The sequence below is a fragment of the Oncorhynchus nerka genome, unplaced genomic scaffold (genome assembly GCF_034236695.1).
Source record: "Oncorhynchus nerka isolate Pitt River unplaced genomic scaffold, Oner_Uvic_2.0 unplaced_scaffold_2626, whole genome shotgun sequence".
In the NCBI taxonomy this organism is placed as follows: domain Eukaryota; kingdom Metazoa; phylum Chordata; class Actinopteri; order Salmoniformes; family Salmonidae; genus Oncorhynchus; species Oncorhynchus nerka.
In genome coordinates this window covers 15,309-34,645 of record NW_027038674.1, presented here as the reverse complement: position 1 = coordinate 34,645, position 19,337 = coordinate 15,309, and the positions used below count along the sequence as shown (strand labels likewise).

General features: G+C 51.0%; 1 pseudogene; it reads right to left on the bottom strand.

Moving 5' to 3' along the window:
- Window positions 1-405: 405 nt before the first annotated feature.
- LOC135567110 (LIM domain only protein 7-like) overlaps window positions 406-19,337 on the bottom strand; it is a 34,094-nt pseudogene continuing 15,162 nt past the window's right edge.

Below are 19,337 nucleotides of genomic sequence, written 5' to 3'. Positions count from 1 at the left end.
TACACTCTAATCACTAGGCTACCCGCCTCCTCTACACTCTAACCACTAGGCTACCCGCCTCCTCTACACTCTAACCACTAGGCTACCCGCCTCCTCTACACTCTAACCACTAGGCTACCCGCCTCCTCTACACTCTAACCACTAGGCTACCTGCCTCCTCTACCCTCTAACCACTAGGCTACCTGCCTCCTCTACACTCTAACCACTAGGCTACCTACCTCCTCTACCCTCTAACCACTAGGTTACCTACCTCCTCTACCCTCTAACCACTAGGCTACCTACCTCCTCTACACTCTAACCACTAGGTTACCTACCTCCTCTACCCTCTAACCACTAGGTTACCTACCTCCTCTACCCTCTAACCACTTGGCTGTCTGATAGTCACTGTCTGTATTTAGACACAGATTAAATGCTGATGTTTTTTATTTACAAACATTAAACAGTTTAGAGGGTAAATTCCTTTTAAACGAGGCCCCTTTATACATCAGTGAGTCATACATGAAGCCTCCCTGCTTCCAGGGTCCACGTGTTAGAAAAAGTTAGTAAAACCAACCGCAGAGTTTCAGTGACCATCAACATGTGAGAAGTCCTTTTTCTAAACACCCGTTTGAGCTACTAATATTTTAGACATCTCAAAAAATGAAAAAAAAATAAATAAATAAATCTTCACATATTTCAACAAACAAAAGAATAACAATTTAACTTCTTGTTTTTTAAGGTAGAAATTTGTCGACAAAGAAAAAAACAATAGAGAAGTATCTCCAATACAACACTCTCATTTATTAGATTCATTTATTAGGGCCTCATTTATCAATTTACTTCATCAACAAGAAAAAACAAATCCCAAGTACAATTGTGATTTAAAACTCCCTATAGCTCTTAACTACACGTGTCCAGCTTATTGTTGTGGATAGCCATCGATTGCATATTAAAAGCTACGGACAAGTACAGTAGTTAATGAACTAGGAAGAACGCCAAAACTGCATCTTAGTCAGAGACATAGGGTATGTGGACATGTACAGTAGTTAATGAACTAGGAAGAACGCCAAAACTGCATCTTTGAGACATGTCCCAAACTGCCTCTATTCCCTACATAGTGCACTACTTTTGACCAGAGCCCTATGGGTAGTAGTGCACTATGTAGGGAATAGGAAGCCATTTGAGTCACAGCCAATAGTATAAATCGGTACATTGTTCCCTAAAAGAAAGGTCAACCCAGCTCTAAATACAAGGTCAACACGAGGTCATAGTCAAGATCTCCATCGTCGTGTTTGAGGTTGATGTCGTCGTCGTCTCTTCCTCAATCTGCTGCAATGCATTCTGGTCACAGGGAGGTGGCAAGGTGGGCTGAAAGGTTGATAAGAGGACATCTGATTATGTCTGATCTAATAAAACATCTGATGTAGTAATGACACATCTAATTACAGAGTACTTGGACAGTACTTCCAAAATGGCAGTCCCACCTTCTCTAAATAGACATTCACCATATTCATGTCAGGTATGTTCTCATTAAAAAGTTGCAGGGACCGAGCAGGTGGACCAATAGAACGGGCCAGCAGAGTAAAATGAAGTGCAGTGAAAGCAGGTGGACCAATAGAACGGGCCAGCAGAGTAAAATGAGGTGCAACGACCGACAGAGGTGGACCAGTAGAACGGGCCAGCAGAGTAAAATGAGGTGCAGGGACCGAGCAGGTGGACCAGTAGAACGGGCCAGCAGAGTAAAATGAGGTGCAGTGAGAGCAGGTGGACCAGTAGAACGGGCCAGCAGAGTAAAATGAGGTGCAGTGAGAGCAGGTGGACCAATAGAACGGGCCAGCAGAGTAAAATGAGGTGCAGTGAGAGCAGGTGGACCAGTAGAACGGGCCAGCAGAGTAAAATGAGGTGCAGGGACCGAGCAGGTGGACCAGTAGAACGGGCCAGCAGAGTAAAATGAGGTGCAGGGACCGAGCAGGTGGACCAGTAGAACGGGCCAGCAGAGTAAAATGAGGTGCAGGGACCGAGCAGGTGGACCAGTAGAACGGGCCAGCAGAGTAAAATGAGGTGCAGTGAGAGCAGGTGGACCAGTAGAACGGGCCAGCAGAGTAAAATGAGGTGCAGTGAGAGCAGGTGGACCAGTAGAACGGGCCAGCAGAGTAAAATGAGGTGCAGTGAGAGCAGGTGGACCAGTAGAACGGGCCAGCAGAGTAAAATGAGGTGCAGGGACCGAGCAGGTGGACCAGTAGAACGGGCCAGCAGAGTAAAATGAAGTGCAGTGAAAGCAGGTGGACCAATAGAACGGGCCAGCAGAGTAAAATGAGGTGCAACGACCGACAGAGGTGGACCAGTAGAACGGGCCAGCAGAGTAAAATGAGGTGCAGGGACCGAGCAGGTGGACCAGTAGAACGGGCCAGCAGAGTAAAATGAGGTGCAGTGAGAGCAGGTGGACCAGTAGAACGGGCCAGCAGAGTAAAATGAGGTGCAGTGAGAGCAGGTGGACCAGTAGAACGGGCCAGCAGAGTAAAATGAGGTGCAGGGACCGAGCAGGTGGACCAGTAGAACGGGCCAGCAGAGTAAAATGAGGTGCAGGGACCGAGCAGGTGGACCAGTAGAATGGGCCAGCAGAGTAAAATGAGGTGCAGTGAGAGCAGGTGGACCAGTAGAACGGGCCAGCAGAGTAAAATGAGGTGCAGTGAGAGCAGGTGGACCAGTAGAACGGGCCAGCAGAGTAAAATGAGGTGCAGTGAGAGCAGGTGGACCAGTAGAACGGGCCAGCAGAGTAAAATGAGGTGCAGGGACCGAGCAGGTGGACCAGTAGAACGGGCCAGCAGAGTAAAATGAGGTGCAGTGAGAGCAGGTGGACCAATAGAACGGGCCAGCAGAGTAAAATGAGGTGCAGTGAGAGCAGGTGGACCAGTAGAACGGGCCAGCAGAGTAAAATGAGGTGCAGGGACCGAGCAGGTGGACCAGTAGAACGGGCCAGCAGAGTAAAATGAGGTGCAGGGACCGAGCAGGTGGACCAGTAGAACGGGCCAGCAGAGTAAAATGAGGTGCAGGGACCGAGCAGGTGGACCAGTAGAACGGGCCAGCAGAGTAAAATGAGGTGCAGTGAGAGCAGGTGGACCAGTAGAACGGGCCAGCAGAGTAAAATGAGGTGCAACGACCGACAGAGCAGGTGGACCAGTAGAACGGGCCAGCAGAGTAAAATGAGGTGCAGGGACCGAGCAGGTGGACCAGTAGAACGGGCCAGCAGAGTAAAATGACTTGGATACATTGGGAGGAGGGAGATTCTTATCGGACTCCTTTATGTTCTGTAGAAATGACTTACACTTGAGTCGGATGTAGCAGGGGTCACAGTAAGGCTTCCCGCTGCTGATTCTGATCTGGGCTCTGACCTCTGACCCTCCAAGTCGGCACCTGCAGTCCACACACTGAGGGAGAGGAGAAGATGGACTGTGAATCAGGAGAATCAACTAAAACACTGATTAGCATCATTCAACCAGTGATTACCAGCCCTACCACCGTGGCGCGAGAGTTAGCATTACCAGCCCTACCACCGTGGAGAGGGAGAGTTAGCATTACCAGCCCTACCACCGTGGAGGGGGAGAGTTAGCATTACCAGCCCTACCACCGTGGAGAGGGAGAGTTAGCATTACCAGCCCTACCACCGTGTGAGGAGAGAGTTAGCATTACCAGCCCTACCACCGTGTGGAGAGAGAGTTAGCATTACCAGCCCTACCACCGTGTGGAGAGAGAGTTAGCATTACCAGCCCTACCACCGTGTGGGGAGAGAGAGTTAGCATTACCAGCCCTACCACCGTGTGGAGAGAGAGTTAGCATTACCAGCCCTACCACCGTGTGAGGAGAGAGTTAGCATTACCAGCCCTACCACCGTGTGAGGAGAGAGTTAGCATTACCAGCCCTACCACCGTGTGGAGAGAGAGAGTTAGCATTACCAGCCCTACCACCGTGTGGGGAGAGAGAGTTAGCATTACCAGCCCTACCACCGTGTGGAGAGAGAGAGTTAGCATTACCAGCCCTACCACCGTGTGGGGAGAAAGAGTTACCATTACCAGCCCTACCACCGTGTGGGGAGAGAGAGTTAGCATTACCAGCCCTACCACCGTGTGGGGAGAGAGAGTTAGCATTACCAGCCCTACCACCGTGTGGGGAGAGAGAGTTAGCATTACCAGCCCTACCACCGTGTGGGGAGAGAGAGTTAGCATTACCAGCCCTACCACCGTGTGGGGAGAGAGTTAGCATTACCAGCCCTACCAGGTGAAGCCAGTCAGTCAGTCTGCTACAGTGCCCAGGTGAAGCCAGTCAGTCAGTCTGCTACAGTGCCCAGGTGAAGCCAGTCAGTCAGTCTGCTACAGTGCCCAGGTGAAGCCAGTCAGTCAGTCTGCTACAGTGCCCAGGTGAAGCGAGTCAGTCTGCTACAGTGCCCAGGTGAAGCCAGTCAGTCAGTCTGCTACAGAGCCCAGGTGAAGCCAGTCAGTCAGTCTGCTACAGTGCCCAGGTGAAGCCAGTCAGTCAGTCTGCTACAGAGCCCAGGTGAAGCCAGTCAGTCAGTCTGCTACAGTGCCCATTAGCTCATGCTGTGAAAGGTGATGTGCTGACAGGTTTAGTAGAGGACCTCTCCTCCAACCAGGTGAATGGAGGTCCAGACCAGACTCTCACCTGAAAACAGGCCAGGTGGAAGCAGAGGTTCAGGGTCTCAATGACCATGGCAGCCCCTCTGCCCATAGGACACACACACACTGAACACACCTGACGAGAAGTCAGCACTCTGGAGGGAGAGAGGGGACGGGGACACACAGGAAGAAACAAACAGGATGAGAGGGGGATGACCGACTGATCCACAAGGTCTGGGGGTAAGATGAGAGAGATGACCGACTGATCCACAAGGTCTGGGGGTAAGATGAGAGAGATGACCGACTGATCCACAAGGTCTTGGGGTAAGATGAGAGATGACTCACTGATCCACAAGGTCTGGGGTAAGATGAGAGAGGGGGATGACCGACTGATCCACAAGGTCTGGGGGTAAGATGAGAGAGGGGATGACCGACTGATCCACAAGGTCTGGGGTAAGATGAGAGAGGGGGATGACCGACTGATCCACAAGGTCTGGGGTAAGATGAGAGGGGATGACCGACTGATCCACAAGGTCTGGGGTAAGATGAGGGGGATGACTGACTGATCCACAAGGTCTGGGGGTAAGATGAGAGGGGGGATGACTGATCCACAAGGTCTGGGGGTGATGAGAGAGAGGGGTTGACTGATCCACAAGGTCTGGGGGTAAGACAGAGAGAGAGGATGACTGACTGATCCACAAGGTCTGGGGGTAGGATGAGAGGGGGGATGACTGACTGATCCACAAGGTCTGGGGGAACATCCATTGAAAGCCTTGGTATACGGCTGGACGATGAGTTTTTGTTCACCAGGAAGATAAGGGACGTTGTGAAAATAAAACCCAATTTCAGTTGTGTCTAATGTATTATGACTACCAGCCCATGACTTATTGTAATTTGCATGAAGCCCGTTCTCTGTTCCAGAGACTGTTTATCATGCATTCATCCTCGTTACTAATGACTAGTCACCTCTCTAATCTCCTCTCTGGGATCAGACTATGAGGAGACTACATCACTGAAACAAAAAGATTTGGAAAGTGTTCACACCCCTTGACTTCATCCACATTCTGTTACATTAAAGCCCGATAAAAGCCTGCCAACATGATTTCTTCCTCAATCTAAACACAAGACCCCATAGTGACATCACAAGACCCCATAGTGACATCAAGACCCCATAGTGACATCACAAGACCCCATAGTGACATCAAGACCCCATAGTGACATCAAGACCCCATAGTGACATCAAGACCCCATAGTGACATCAAGACCCCATAGTGACATCAAGACCCTATAGTGACATCAAGACCTCTATAGTGACATCAAGACCTCATAGTGACATCAAGACCCAAGACATAGTGACATCAAGACCCCATAGTGACATAGTGAATACAAGTTTTTAGACACCTTACAAAAAACAGAAACACCTTATTTACAGAAGTATTCAGACAATTTGCCATGAGACTTGAAATTGATCATCCTAAAGATCTGTCTACAAGTTGATTGGAAGTTCACCTGTGGTAAATTAAATAGATTGGACATGATTTGAAAAGACACCTGTCTATAAGGTCAGAGCAAACCAAGCCATGAGGTCAAAGGAATTGTCCGTAGAGCTCTGAGACAGGGGATTGTGTCGAGGCACAGATCTGGGGAAAGGGTACCCACAAATTCTGCAGCATTATACCCCAAGAACAGTGGCCTCCATCGTTTCTTCCCAAATGGTAGAAGTTTGGAACCACCAAGACTCTTCCTATATCTACGCCTGGCCAAACTGAGTAATCGGGGGAAAAGGGCCTTGGCCAGGGAGGTGACCAAGAACCAGATGGTCACTGACAGAGCTCCAGAGTTCCCTCTGTGGAGATGAGAGAACCTTCCAGAAGGACAACATTCTGCCGCACTCACCAATCAGGCCTTTATGGTAGAGTGGCCAGACAGAAGCTACTCCTCAGTAAGACACATGACAGCCTGAGTTTGCCAAAAGGCACCTAAGGACACTCAGACCGTGAGAAACAAGATTCTCTGGTCTGATGAAACCAAGATTGAACTATTTGGCCTGAATGCCAAGCATCACATCTGTAGGAAACCTGGCACCGCCCCCTACGGTGAAGCTTTTGGTGGTGGCAGCATCACGTCCTGAGAACACCAAGCTCGCCTGCAGTGACGGTGCCAGGCTTTACAGACGTGATGCTGCCACCACCAATGCCGCCGTAGGGATGTGCCAGGTTTCCACAGATGTGATATTTGCCACCACCAAGCTCCTCGCCGTAGGGACGGTGCCAGGTTGTGGGCAACATCACATCTGTAGGAAACCTGGCACCGTCCCTACGGCGGCATGGTGGTGGCAGCATCACTCTGTAGGAAACCTGGCACCATCTCTACGGTGAAGCATGGTGGTGGCAGCATCATGCTGAGGGGATGTTTTTCAACGGCAGGGACTGAGAGACTAGTCTGGATCGAGGGAAAGATGAACGGAGCGAAGTGCTCAGGACCTCTGACTGAGTGAAAGTTCACACAGCCAAGACAACACAGCAGTGGCTGGGACAGCTCCATAATTTTCATATCCAAGAAGACTCGAGGCTGTAATCGCTGCCACAGATGCCTTCAACAAAGTCCTGATTAAAGGGTCTGAATACTTAAGTAAATGAGTAATCTTTAATAAAAGTGGAAAAAAAATGTTTGTCATTATGGGGTATTGTAATGTCATTATGGGGTATTGTGATGTCATTATGGGGTATTGTGATGTCATTATGGGGTATTGTGATGTCATTATGGGGTATTGTGTGTAGATTGATGAGGGGGGAAAAAATGATTTAATCCATTTTTGAACAAGGCTGTAATGTAACAAAGTCAAGGGCTCTGAACGCTTTCAAAATGCACTGTACATTTAAACATACAAACACAAGTCCTGATTGGTCCATTACCGGTGGTGTTGCTGTGAGACGGGTCGTGATTCGCCGCCGGGTGGCGGGTTCCTCTCCGGTGTTGGGGGAAGATGTGCTGAAGGGCGGGGCCAGGTAGGGCTGTGCTTCTGGGTCCCGTTGGAGTAACCCCCAGGGCCACACCCATGCTGTGCCGGGAGGAGGGGGTGCGGTGCGGGCGGAGAACCCAGGGAGGAGTGGGGGCGTTGGGGGTTGAGAGCAGGGTGGAAGAAGAGGGAAGGTTGTCCAGAGAGTCGTACCTGCCGAGAGGACAGATGGAGAGGTCAAATAACAGGTCACGTAGAGAGAGGTAACGGGTCCAAATGGCACACCCTCCTATCTCCTCATAGCTCCCGGTTACTGGGTGCCAACCCCCTACCTCTCAAAGGCCCTGCCGGTTAGCTGGTTGTTTGTTGTCAGAGGTGGAGCGTTGTCGTATCCAGCTGTTGTCGGTCAGCAGAGCGGTCCTCTTCCTCATCTCGTCCAGGATCTGTTGCCTCTCAGCCTCTACTAACGACATGCTCTGAGGAGGCTTCCTCCTAGTGACCTCCTGGTAGCGCCTAATAACCAACCAGAGAGCAGAGTCACGACGGTATAACCAATCATAGTCCATGCAGAAAGACCAATAAAAAGGACAGTCATTTGAGCAATGTCCAATGTCCAACAATATTATTCCAACAACCAATAGGTGAAAAAAACAAATCCCTCTGTCACATTACAGAAAGGTGAGGAGTCATTACCCTGGTCCTCGGCTAAATGAGAGGACTGGTTAGAGTCATTACCCACCCCTGTCTCCTGGGCCTCGGCTAAATGAGAGGACTGCTTAGAGTCATTACCTACCCAGTCTCCTGGGCCTCGGCTAAATGAGAGGACTGGTTAGAGTTATTACCCACCCCTGTCTCCCTGGGCCTCGGCTAAATGAGAGGACTGGTTAGAGTTATTACCCACCCCTGTCTCCTGGGCCTGGCTAAATGAGAGGACTGGTTAGAGCATACCCACCCAGTCTCCCTGGGCCTCAAGCAAATGAGAGGACTGGTTAGAGTCATTACCCACCCCACCCTGTCTCCCTGGGCCTCAGCTAAATGAGAGGACTGGTTAGAGTCATTTACCCACCCCACCCCTGTCTCCTGGGCCTCAGCTAAATGAGAGGACTGGTTAGAGTCATTACCCACCCAGTCTCCTGGGCCTCGGCTAAATGAGAGGACTGCTTAGAGTCATTACCCACCCAGTCTCCCTGGGCCTCGGCTAAGAAATGAGAGGACTGGTTAGAGTCATTTACCCACCCTGTCTCCTGGGCCTCAGCTAAATGAGAGGACTGGTTAGGAGTCATTGCCCACCCCACCCTGTCTCCCCTGGGCCTCAGCTAAATGAGAGGACCGGTTAGAGTCATTACCCACCCCTGTCTCCCTGAGCCTCAGCTAAATGAGAGGACTGGTTAGAGTCATTACCCACCCCACCCCTGTCTCCCTGGGCCTGGGCTAAATGAGAGAACTGGTTAGGGTCATTACCCACCCCACCCCTGTCTCCCTGGGCCTGGGCTAAATGAGAGGACTGGTTAGTCATTACCCACCCCACCCCTGTCTCCCTGGGCCTCCAGCTAAATGGGAGAGGACTTGTTGTAGTCTGGACTAGAGTACCCACCCCACCCCTGGGCCTCAGCTAAATGAGAGGACTGGTTAGAGTCATTACCCACCCCACCCCTGTCTCCCTGGGACTCAGCTAAATGAGAGGACTGGTTAGAGTCATTACCTACCTCACCCTGTCTCCTGAGCCTCAGCTAAATGAGAGGACTGCGGGAGTCATTACCCACCCCTGTCCCCTGGGCCTCAGCTAAATGAGAGGACTGGACAGAGTCATTACCCACCCCACCCTGTCTCCCTGGGCCTCAGCAAATGAGAGGACTGGTTAGTCATTCCCCACCCCACCCCTGTCTCCTGGGCCTCAGCTAAATGAGAGGACTGGGTTAGAGTCATTCCCCATGGGCCTCAGGAAGAGAGGACTGGTTAGAGTCATTACCCACCCCACCCCTGGGCCTCGGCTAAATGAGAGGACTGGATAGAGTCATTACCCACCCCACCCCCCTCCCTGGGCCTCAGCTGAATGAGAGGACTGGTTAGAGTCACTACCCACCCCACCCCTGGGCCTCGGCTAAATGAGAGGACTGGTTAGGTCATTACCCACCCCACCCCCTGTCTCCTGGGCCTAGGGTAAATGAGGCCTGGTTAGATTTGACCAACATGGTGTAAAGTGCATCAACATCAAGGCTGGGTTTGGAATGGGGAACCCACTCATTAAACAGAGGGACAGTCAACAGCAGAGTCTGACCTTTCACCTCCTGTCTGTGGAAACCCTCCAGCGATGGGGAGGACTTGGATTTCATCCTGATCAACAAACACACAAGTCTGTCAGGTTATACAACACCCTGCAGTACTCACACACAAGACCACACCCTGCAGTACTCACACAAGACCACACCCTGCAGTACTCACACACAAGACCACACCCTGCAGTACTCACACACAAGACCACACCCTGCAGTACTCACACACAAGACCACACCCTGCAGTACTCACACACAAGACCACACCCTGCAGTACTCACACACAAGACCACACCCTGCAGTACTCACACAAGACCACACCCTGCAGTACTCACACAAGACCACACCCTGCAGTACTCACACACAAGACCACACCCTGCAGTACTCACACACAAGACCACACCCTGCAGTACTCACACACAAGACCACACCCTGCAGTACTCACACACAAGACAACACCCTGCAATACTCACACACAAGTCTGTCAGGTTCACACACAAGACAACACCCTGCAGTACTCACACACAAGTCTGTCAGGTTATACAAGACAACACCCTGCAGTACTCACACACAAGAACACTGCACAACTCACACACAAGACCACACACATTGACAGTTTGTCACACAAAGGTGCACTCCAAGCCCCCAGCTTGGTGAAACCAAGGAGTCTCTAGTACTGACTGACCTGTCAGGTTATAGATAGCTGGGTGAAACCCTGCAGTCTCCCAGACCTGGAGGTTATACAAGGCAGCAGAGGAGGCAGCCAGGACAGGGAGAGAGGACAGAGCGAGAGGACAGAGGTCAGGGCGAGGGACAGAACACAAATGGCAGGGTGAGAGGACAGAGCACAAATGGCAGGGCGAGAGGACAGGGCACACATACAACACTGAGCACAACTAGGGCACATATCAAAATTCATTGACAGAGGACAGGGCACAAATGGCAGGGCCAAGGACAGGGCACAAATGGCAGGGCTAGTAGAGGACAGGGGCACAAATGGCAGGGCGAGAGGACAGGGCACAAAATGGAGGCAGGGCGAGAGGACAGGGCACAAAATGGCAGGGCGGAGAGGACAGGGCACAAATGGCAGGGCGAGAGGACAGGGCACAAATGGCAGGGCGAGAGGACAGGGGCACAAATGGCAGGGCGAGAGGACAGGGCACAAATGGCAGGGCAGAGGACAGGCGCACAGAGAGGGGAGAGAGGACAGGGCGAGAGGGCAGAGCGAGGGCAGGGCAGGGCACAGAGGGCAGGGCGAGAGGACAGGGCACAAAGGGCAGGGGCAGAGGACAGGGCGAGAGGCAGAGCGAGAAAGGCAGGGACAGAGATGGACAGGGCGAGACAGAGCGAGAGGACAGAGCACAAATGGCAGGGTGAGAGGACAGAGCGAGAGGACACACAAAGCAGGGTGAAGGACAGAGCGAAGGACAGAGCAAAGGGACAGAGCGAGGGACAGGTTGAGAGGACAGAGCACAAATGGCAGGGTGAGAGAGGACAGGGAGAAGGACAGGGCAGAGAGGACAGGGCACAAATGGCAGGGCGAGAGGACAGGGAGAGGACAGAGCGCAAATGGCAGGGGTGAGAGGACAGGGCGAGAGGACAGAGCACAAATGGCAGGGCGAGAGGACAGGGTGAGAGGACAGAGCACAAATGGCAGGGCGAGAGGACAGGGCACAAATGGCAGGGCGAGAGGACAGGGCGAGAGGACAGGGTGAGAGGACAGAGCACAAATGGCAGGGTGAGAGGACAGGTGAGAGGACAGGGCAGACAGGGCACAAATGGCAGGGTGAGAGGACAGGGCGAGAGGACAGGGCGAGAGGACATTCAAATGGCATGGCAGGCGAGGACAGGGAGAGACAGAGGACAGACAGCAAACCAGCTAGGTTGTGAGGACAGGGCACAAATCAGAAATCATAAATGGCATTATTTGTAGATAAGGCAGTCACATTCACAGCAGGTCAATTTGCATCAAGGAATTGTTTCTCAGCAACCAGCTAGGTTGTGACTGACTGGTCCACAAATCACCTTGAAATCATAAACTGGTCATTATTTGGACGCCTTTAAACATCACCAGAACTTACCCACAATGCCTCAAGGAATTGTTTCTCTTCAAGCACAGTGCCACTGGGCAGGGGGCTTTAAAACATCACCAGAACTAAATAATGTGGTCTTCCTCACAATTATCTCCTTCTCCTTCTTTCAACCCACAATGCACTTTTAAAACATCACCAGAACTAAATAATGTGGTCTTCCTCACCAATTATCTCCTTCTGTCACTTCAGTCTCCTCTTCCAGCTTCCTCCCTTGAGGACGAGGCTCCTCCCTTCTCCCGTCAAAAACAACTCTTTTGATTGGATGCCACATGGGCAACAGAGGGCATGGGCTGGCTCAAGGCTGGCTGAGGACTGGCAAGGCTAGCGATCCCATTGGTCATCTCTCCTGAACTCTCCATGTTCGGTGTGGATGATTTGACACAAGGGACTACGATCCCACGATGCATCTGGACGGTAGAGGATCAGGAGTCACTCAGCCTGCCTGTATACCTCCACCCCTGCCTCCTCCTGGGCCTGTTGCCACTCAGCATCCAGTCTCTCTTGGTCCTGACGGTACTTCTCCTGTACAACATCACACAAGACAACTGTCCAATCAGCTTCCTCAGACTACGGGTAAGTTTAGCCCAGAATTGGTTATTTATCATAACAGACATGGGGCACGAACAGGTCCAATGGAAGCAGTTCCACACTGAATCACTGAAGTCAAAGATCAGTGGCATTTGCTCAGGTGTGGTTCTAGGCTAAGTGGGCTTTACTCAGTGTGGTTCCAGGCTAAGTGGGCTTTACTCAGTGTGGTTCCAGGCTAAGCGGGCTTTACTCAGTGTGGTTCCAGGCTAAGCGGGCTTTGCTCAGTGTGGTTCCAGGCTAAGCGGGCTTTGCTCAGTGTGGTTCCAGGCTAAGCGGGCTTTGCTCAGTGTGGTTCCAGGCTAAGCGGGCTTTGCTCAGTGTGGTTCCAGGCTAGAGGGCTTTGCTCAGTGTGGTTCCAGGCTAAGAGGGCTTTACTCAGTGTGGTTCCAGGCTAAGAGGGCTTTGCTCAGTGTGGTTCCAGGCTAAGCGGGATGTATGTCTTCCTGACCTGTAGGAGGCGCTCCTGCTCCTCCTCCCACTTCTCCCTGCCTCCCTCTCTTCCTCGGGGTCCCAGGACCAACTGGAGGAGGTGCTGAGGGACGGCACCTGGAGCTGGAGGACATCCCAGAATATTACCCTTCACACACCACCCCCAATACTCAGTCACAACACACACCCTTAAGAGCCAGTGTTCCCCATCTTGTTCCTATGACTTACATCAGATATTGCACGCGATCCTCCTAACAGAGTGAGAGGGGGAGAGAGAGTGAGAGAGGGGAGAGAGAGTGAGAGAGGGGGAGAGAGAGAGAGAGAGGGGGAGAGAGAGAGTGAGAGAGGGGAGAGAGAGTGAGAGAGGGGGGAGAGAGAGTGAGAGAGGGGAGAGAGAGAGGAGAGAGAGGGGAGAGAGAGAGAGAGAGAGAGAGAGAGAGAGTGAGAGAGGGGGAGAGAGAGAGAGGGGGAGAGAGAGTGAGAGAGGGCGAGGAGAAAAGGGGGAGAGAGTGTGTGTTAACAGTCAGCCAATGTGAGAATAAATGTTTGCCCAAATCGGGCTCACTTATAATATCACCACATCTATCATCATTCTATTTATGATTTAAGAGAGGAAGGGTCCAATAGAGCTGAATGAAACAGAGCACCGCAAACCAAGGGTCCAATAGAGCCTTCTGAGATGAGAACAGAGAGCACCGCAAACCAAGGGTCCAATAGAGCCTTCTGAATGAATCAGAGAGCACTGCAAACCAAGGACCCAATAGAGCCTTCTGAATGAATCAGAGCACTGCAAACCAAGGACCCAATAGAGCCTTCTGGGTGTATCAGGAAGCACTGCAAACCAAGGGTCCAATAGAGCCTTCTGAATGATCTCAAACCACAGCTCCAATCAGCTGACATTCACACACATTCTATTTGACTAACGTAGTAATCAAACAAGGGTCCAACAGAGCTGCTTGGGAGTGATGGTCCAGATACTGAATGAATGTTGTTAGGAGCTTCAACTTCAGAGCACTGCACCACACAGGTAGACTTCTGACTACACAGAGCACTGACAATAGAGCCTTCTGGTGAGGCTGAGGTCCAATAGAGCCTTCTGAATGAACAATCAGCTGCATTATGACGCTGAATCACAGCTACAGGGACAGACTGGGTCACTTCAGGGACAGACTAGAGCTGGGTCACCAGGGAAAGACTGGGTCACCAGGGACAGACTGGGTCACCAGGGGACAGACTGGGTCACCAGGGACAGACTGGGTCACCAGGGACAGACTCAGGGGTCACCAGGGACAGACTGGGTCACCAGGAGAGGTCCCGTCTCCAGCTATAGATGAGGTCTATGTGACCAACAAAACCATCTTTTTATTCCCAGTCATGTGAAATCCATCAATTAGGGCCTAATGAATTTGATTCACTTAAATGAACTAAAAATCATTGCGTTTATATTTGAGTTTAATATATATATATGAGCAGCAGATTCGAGGACAAACAAGCAAATCACCCGAGTTGATTTAATCAACAAAGCAAAAAATGCATAAATGGCTTTAATGACTAATGGAATATAAAAGAACAAGCCCCAGCCAACAACAAAGCCTGGCGACAGACATTAACATTGACTGTTACCTTCTGATTAAAGAACTCTGCTCCTCTTTTCTGGTTTTCAAAACAATCAGATCGTGTTCTACACAGAGGGGAAACAGGAAGTGTGAAAGAGAGAGAAGTGAGAGAGAGTAACTGAGTTTCCGTAGAGTAACATCCGGGAACTACCAGGAAACTGAAAAATAATAATCTTCACAGTCATTTCAAAGATACATCGTCTTCAAAGTGTTCATACTCCTGGACTTATTCCACATTTTGTTGTGTTACAGCCTGAATTCAAAATTGACTAAATAGATCACACACACACACACACACACACACAACCCCATAATGACAGTGTTTTTATAAATGTTTGTAAATGTAATGTAGAAATCTAATTTCCGTAAGTATTCACACCCCCTGAGTCAATTCATGTTTAGAGAGTCACCTTTGGCAGCGATCACAGCTGTGAGTCTAAGAGATTTACACACTTGGATTTCACAATATATACATCTACATTATTTAAATTCAAGCTGGTTGTTGATCATTGCTAGACAATCATTTAAGTCCTGCCATATATTTTCCAGCTGATTTTAAGTGAAAACTTTAAGCTAGTCCGGAACATTCCGTCTTGGTAAGCAACTCCAGTCTACATTTGGCCTTAGGTTATAGTCATGTGGAAACTTGTTCCTCTCCCAGTGTCTGGTGGAAGCTGTCCTCTCGGATTTTGCCTGTGCTGATGACAAGCATACCCATAACATGATGCAGCCCCTCTATGCTTGAACATATGGAGAGCGGAAGTCTGATGTGTCCCAAACATTAACTTTGTATTCAGGACAATAAATTCATTATTTGTCATCATTTTTGTTGCATGTTTTAGATTTTTTTTATTCTATACAGACTTCCTTCTCTTTGCTCCGTCATTTACTGGTTAGTATTGTGGAGTAACAATCATGTTGATCCATCCTCAGTTCTCTCCTATCACAGCCATTAAACTCGAACTGTTTTAAAGTCACCATTGGCGGCATGGTGAAATCCCTGAGTGGTTTCCTTCCTCTTCGGCAACTGAGTTAGGAAGAACGCCTGTATCTTTGTATTGATACACCATCCAAAGTGTGATTAATAACTTCACTTTCCTCAAAGGGATATTCAATGTCTACTTTTATTTATTTCTACCCATCTACCAATAGGTGGCCTTTGTTTGCGAAGCATTGGAAAACCTCCTGGTCTTTGTGGTTGGAAAACCTCCCTGGTCTTTGTGGTTGGAAAACCTCCCTGGTCTTTGTGGTTGGAAAACCTCCCTGGTCTTTGTGTTTGGAAAACCTCCCTGGTCTTTGTGGTTGGAAAACCTCCCTGGTCTTTGTGGTTGGAAAACCTCCCTGGTCTTTGTGGTTGGAAAAACCTCCCTGGTCTTTGTGGCTGGAAACCTCCCTGGTCTTTGTGGTTGGAAACCTCCCTGGTCTTTGTGGTTGGAAACCTCCTGGTCTTTGTGGTTGGAAACCTCCTGGTCTTTGTGGTTGGAAAACCTCCCTGGTCTTTGTGGTTGGAAAACCTCCCTGGTCTTTGTGGTTGGAAACCTCCCTGGTCTTTGTGGTTGGAAACCTCCCTGGTCTTTGTGGTTGGAAAACCTCCCTGGTCTTTGTGGTTGGAAAACCTCCTGGTCTTTGTGGTTGGAAAACCTCCCTGGTCTTTGTGGTTGGAAAACCTCCTGGTCTTTGTGGTTGGAAAACCTCCTGGTCTTTGTGGTTGGAAAACCTCCCTGGTCTTTGTGGTTGGAAAACCTCCCTGGTCTTTGTGGTTGGAAACCTCCCTGTCTTTGTGGTTGGAAAAACCTCCTGGTCTTTGTGGTTGGAAAACCTCCCTGGTCTTTGTGGTTGGAAACCTCCCTGGTCTTTGTGGTTCCTGGTCTTTGTGGTTGGAAAAGGTGGTGATTATTTATTTAATGTCCAATGTTAAAAAAAAACACTATAAATCGCACATAGTGAGAGAATATTTTTTGCTCCTGAACTTATTTAGGCCATAACAAAAGGATCGAATAGTTATTGACCAAAGTCACTTCAGCAATTAATTTATTTTATGAATTTCTCAAAAAACAAAAAAAAATCTCAAAACATAATTACACGACATTATGGGATGTTGTGTAAGGCCAGTGACATAAAACCTCCATTTTATCCATTTTAAATTAAGACTCACAAAAATGTGGACAAAGTCAAGGGGTGTGAATACTTCCTGAAGACACTGTCAAGCAGGATAGATCACAACCTGTCCTCTTCATTTGATTGGTCCTTTCCCAAAGATGGGATTCATGTGGACTGCCAGTAGGAACACACAGCCAAGGCTACACACACTGAAGGCACTGTCAAGTCCCAGTCCATTCATTCATTACCTTTACTTCGGACAGTCAGAGGATCGTCCTGAAAACCTCCCTTCCTGCTCTTAGAGGTCACCACCTAAGAGAAGGGAAAAGACACCAAGAGATTTACATTCGTTTGTAACCTGTTTCCTTCATCACTCATATCATGTCAGTAAATGCATTAAGAGATGTCAATACTGGTCGTATGACGAAAAAAAAAGAAAAGAAATGTCACACATTGACCTCTTGTCCGTTGATCTGGGCCAGTTTCACCATCGTTGCATCTCCGCTGGTATCAGTTGGACCTGTAAGTGTCAGAGCACCACTGGTCAGATGGATGATCGAGGCCCGGTTTCACAGGGCCTCTGACCCAGTCCGTCACAACACAGGCCCCGGTCCCACAGGGCCTCTGACCCAGTCCGTCACAACACAGGCCCCGGTCCCACAGGGCCTCTGACCCAGTCCGTCACAACACAGGCCCCGGTCCCACAGGGCCTCTGACCCAGTCCGTCACAACACAGGCCCCGGTCCCACAGGGCCTCTGACCCAGTCCGTCACAACACAGGCCCCGGTCCCACAGGGCCTCTGACCCAGTCCGTCACAACACAGGCCCCGGGTCCCACAGGGCTCTGACCCAGTCCGTCACAACACAGGCCCCGGGTCCCACAGGGCCTCTGACCCAGTCCGTCACAACACAGGCCCCGGTCCCACAGGGTTTTCTGACCCAGTCCGTCACAACACAGGCCCCGGTCCCACAGGGCCTCTGACCCAGTCCGTCACAACACAGGCCCCGGTCCCACAGGGCCTCTGACCCAGTCCGTCACAACACAGGCCCCGGTCCCACAGGGCCTCTGACCCAGTCCGTCACAACACAGGCCCCGGTCCCACAGAGGGTTTACAAACATTGATTCACAAAATCAGTAGACACACTACAGGACGGCAAGTGGTGAGGGACAAACAGAGCTCCCAGCAGGTCAGGGGGGGCAAGTGGTGAGGGACAAACAGAGCTCCCAGCAGGTCAGGGGGGGCAAGTGGTGAGGGACAAACAGAGCTCCCAGCAGGTCAGGGGGGGAAGTGGTGAGGGACAAACAGAGCTCCCAGCAGGTCAGGGGGGAAGTGGTGAGGGACAAACAGAGCTCCCAGCAGGTCAGGGGGGGGAAGTGGTGAGGGACAAACAGAGCTCCCAGCAGGTCAGGGGGGGAAGTGGTGAGGGACAAACAGAGCTCCCAGCAGGTCAGGGGGGAAGTGGTGAGGGGACAAAGAGACCTCCCAGCAGGTCAGGGGGGAGTGGTGAGGGACAAACAGAGCTCCCAGCAGGTCAGGGGGAAGTGGTGAGGACAAACAGAGCTCCCAGCAGGTCAGGGGGAAGTGGTGAGGGACAAACAGAGCTCCCAGCAGGTCAGGGGGGGGGGGAAGTGGTGAGGGACAAACAGAGCACCCAGCAGGTCAGGGGGGAGTCTCTTTCGCACACCGTTGTTACCATAGCGCTGTACATCCATGGTGAGACTTCCTTTCTGCAGGGCAGAGGTCATCATGCCCTTCCACTGGCTGTGGCTCATCTCTGCCACCCTGTGCCCACCAACAGACACGATCTTATCACCTGCACGGAGCTGGCACAACTCTGCAGGACTACCTGGAGGGAGAGGAGAGGCTTTCACTATGTTGCGGCAAGCTGCAGGCCAGCAGGAGCTACACGACAGCAGTAGAGAGAGAGAGAGAGAGGAGCTACAGGCCAGCAGTAGAGAGAGAGAGAGAGGAGCTACAGGCCAGCAGTAGAGAGAGAGAGAGAGGAGCTACAGGCCAGCAGGAGAGAGAGAGAGAGGAGCTACAGGACAGCAGTAGAGAGAGAGAGAGGAGCAACAGGCCAGTAGTAGAGAGAGAGAGAGGAGCTACAGGACAGCAGGAGCTACAGGCCAGCAGTAGAGAGAGAGAGAGGAGCTACAGGACAGCAGGAGCTACAGGCCAGCAGGAGAGAGAGAGAGAGGAGCTACAGGCCAGCAGTAGAGAGAGAGAGAGGAGCTACAGGCCAGCAGTAGAGAGAGAGAGAGGAGCTACAGGCCAGCAGTAGAGAGAGAGAGAGGAGCTACAGGCCAGCAGTAGAGAGAGAGAGGAGCTACAGGCCAGCAGTAGAGAGAGAGAGAGGAGCTACAGGCCAGCAGTAGAGAGAGAGAGAGGAGCTACAGGCCAGCAGTAGAGAGAGAGAGGAGCTACAGGACAGCAGTAGAGAGAGGAGCTACAGGACAGCAGTAGAGAGAGGAGCTACAGGCCAGCAGTAGAGAGAGAGAGAGGAGCTACAGGCCAGCAGTAGAGAGAGAGGAGCTACAGGCCAGCAGTAGAGAGAGAGAGGAGCTACAGGCCAGCAGTAGAGGGAGAGAGAGAGGAGCTACAGGACAGCAGTAGAGAGAGAGAGAGGAGCTACAGGCCAGCAGTAGAGAGAGAGAGAGGAGCTACAGG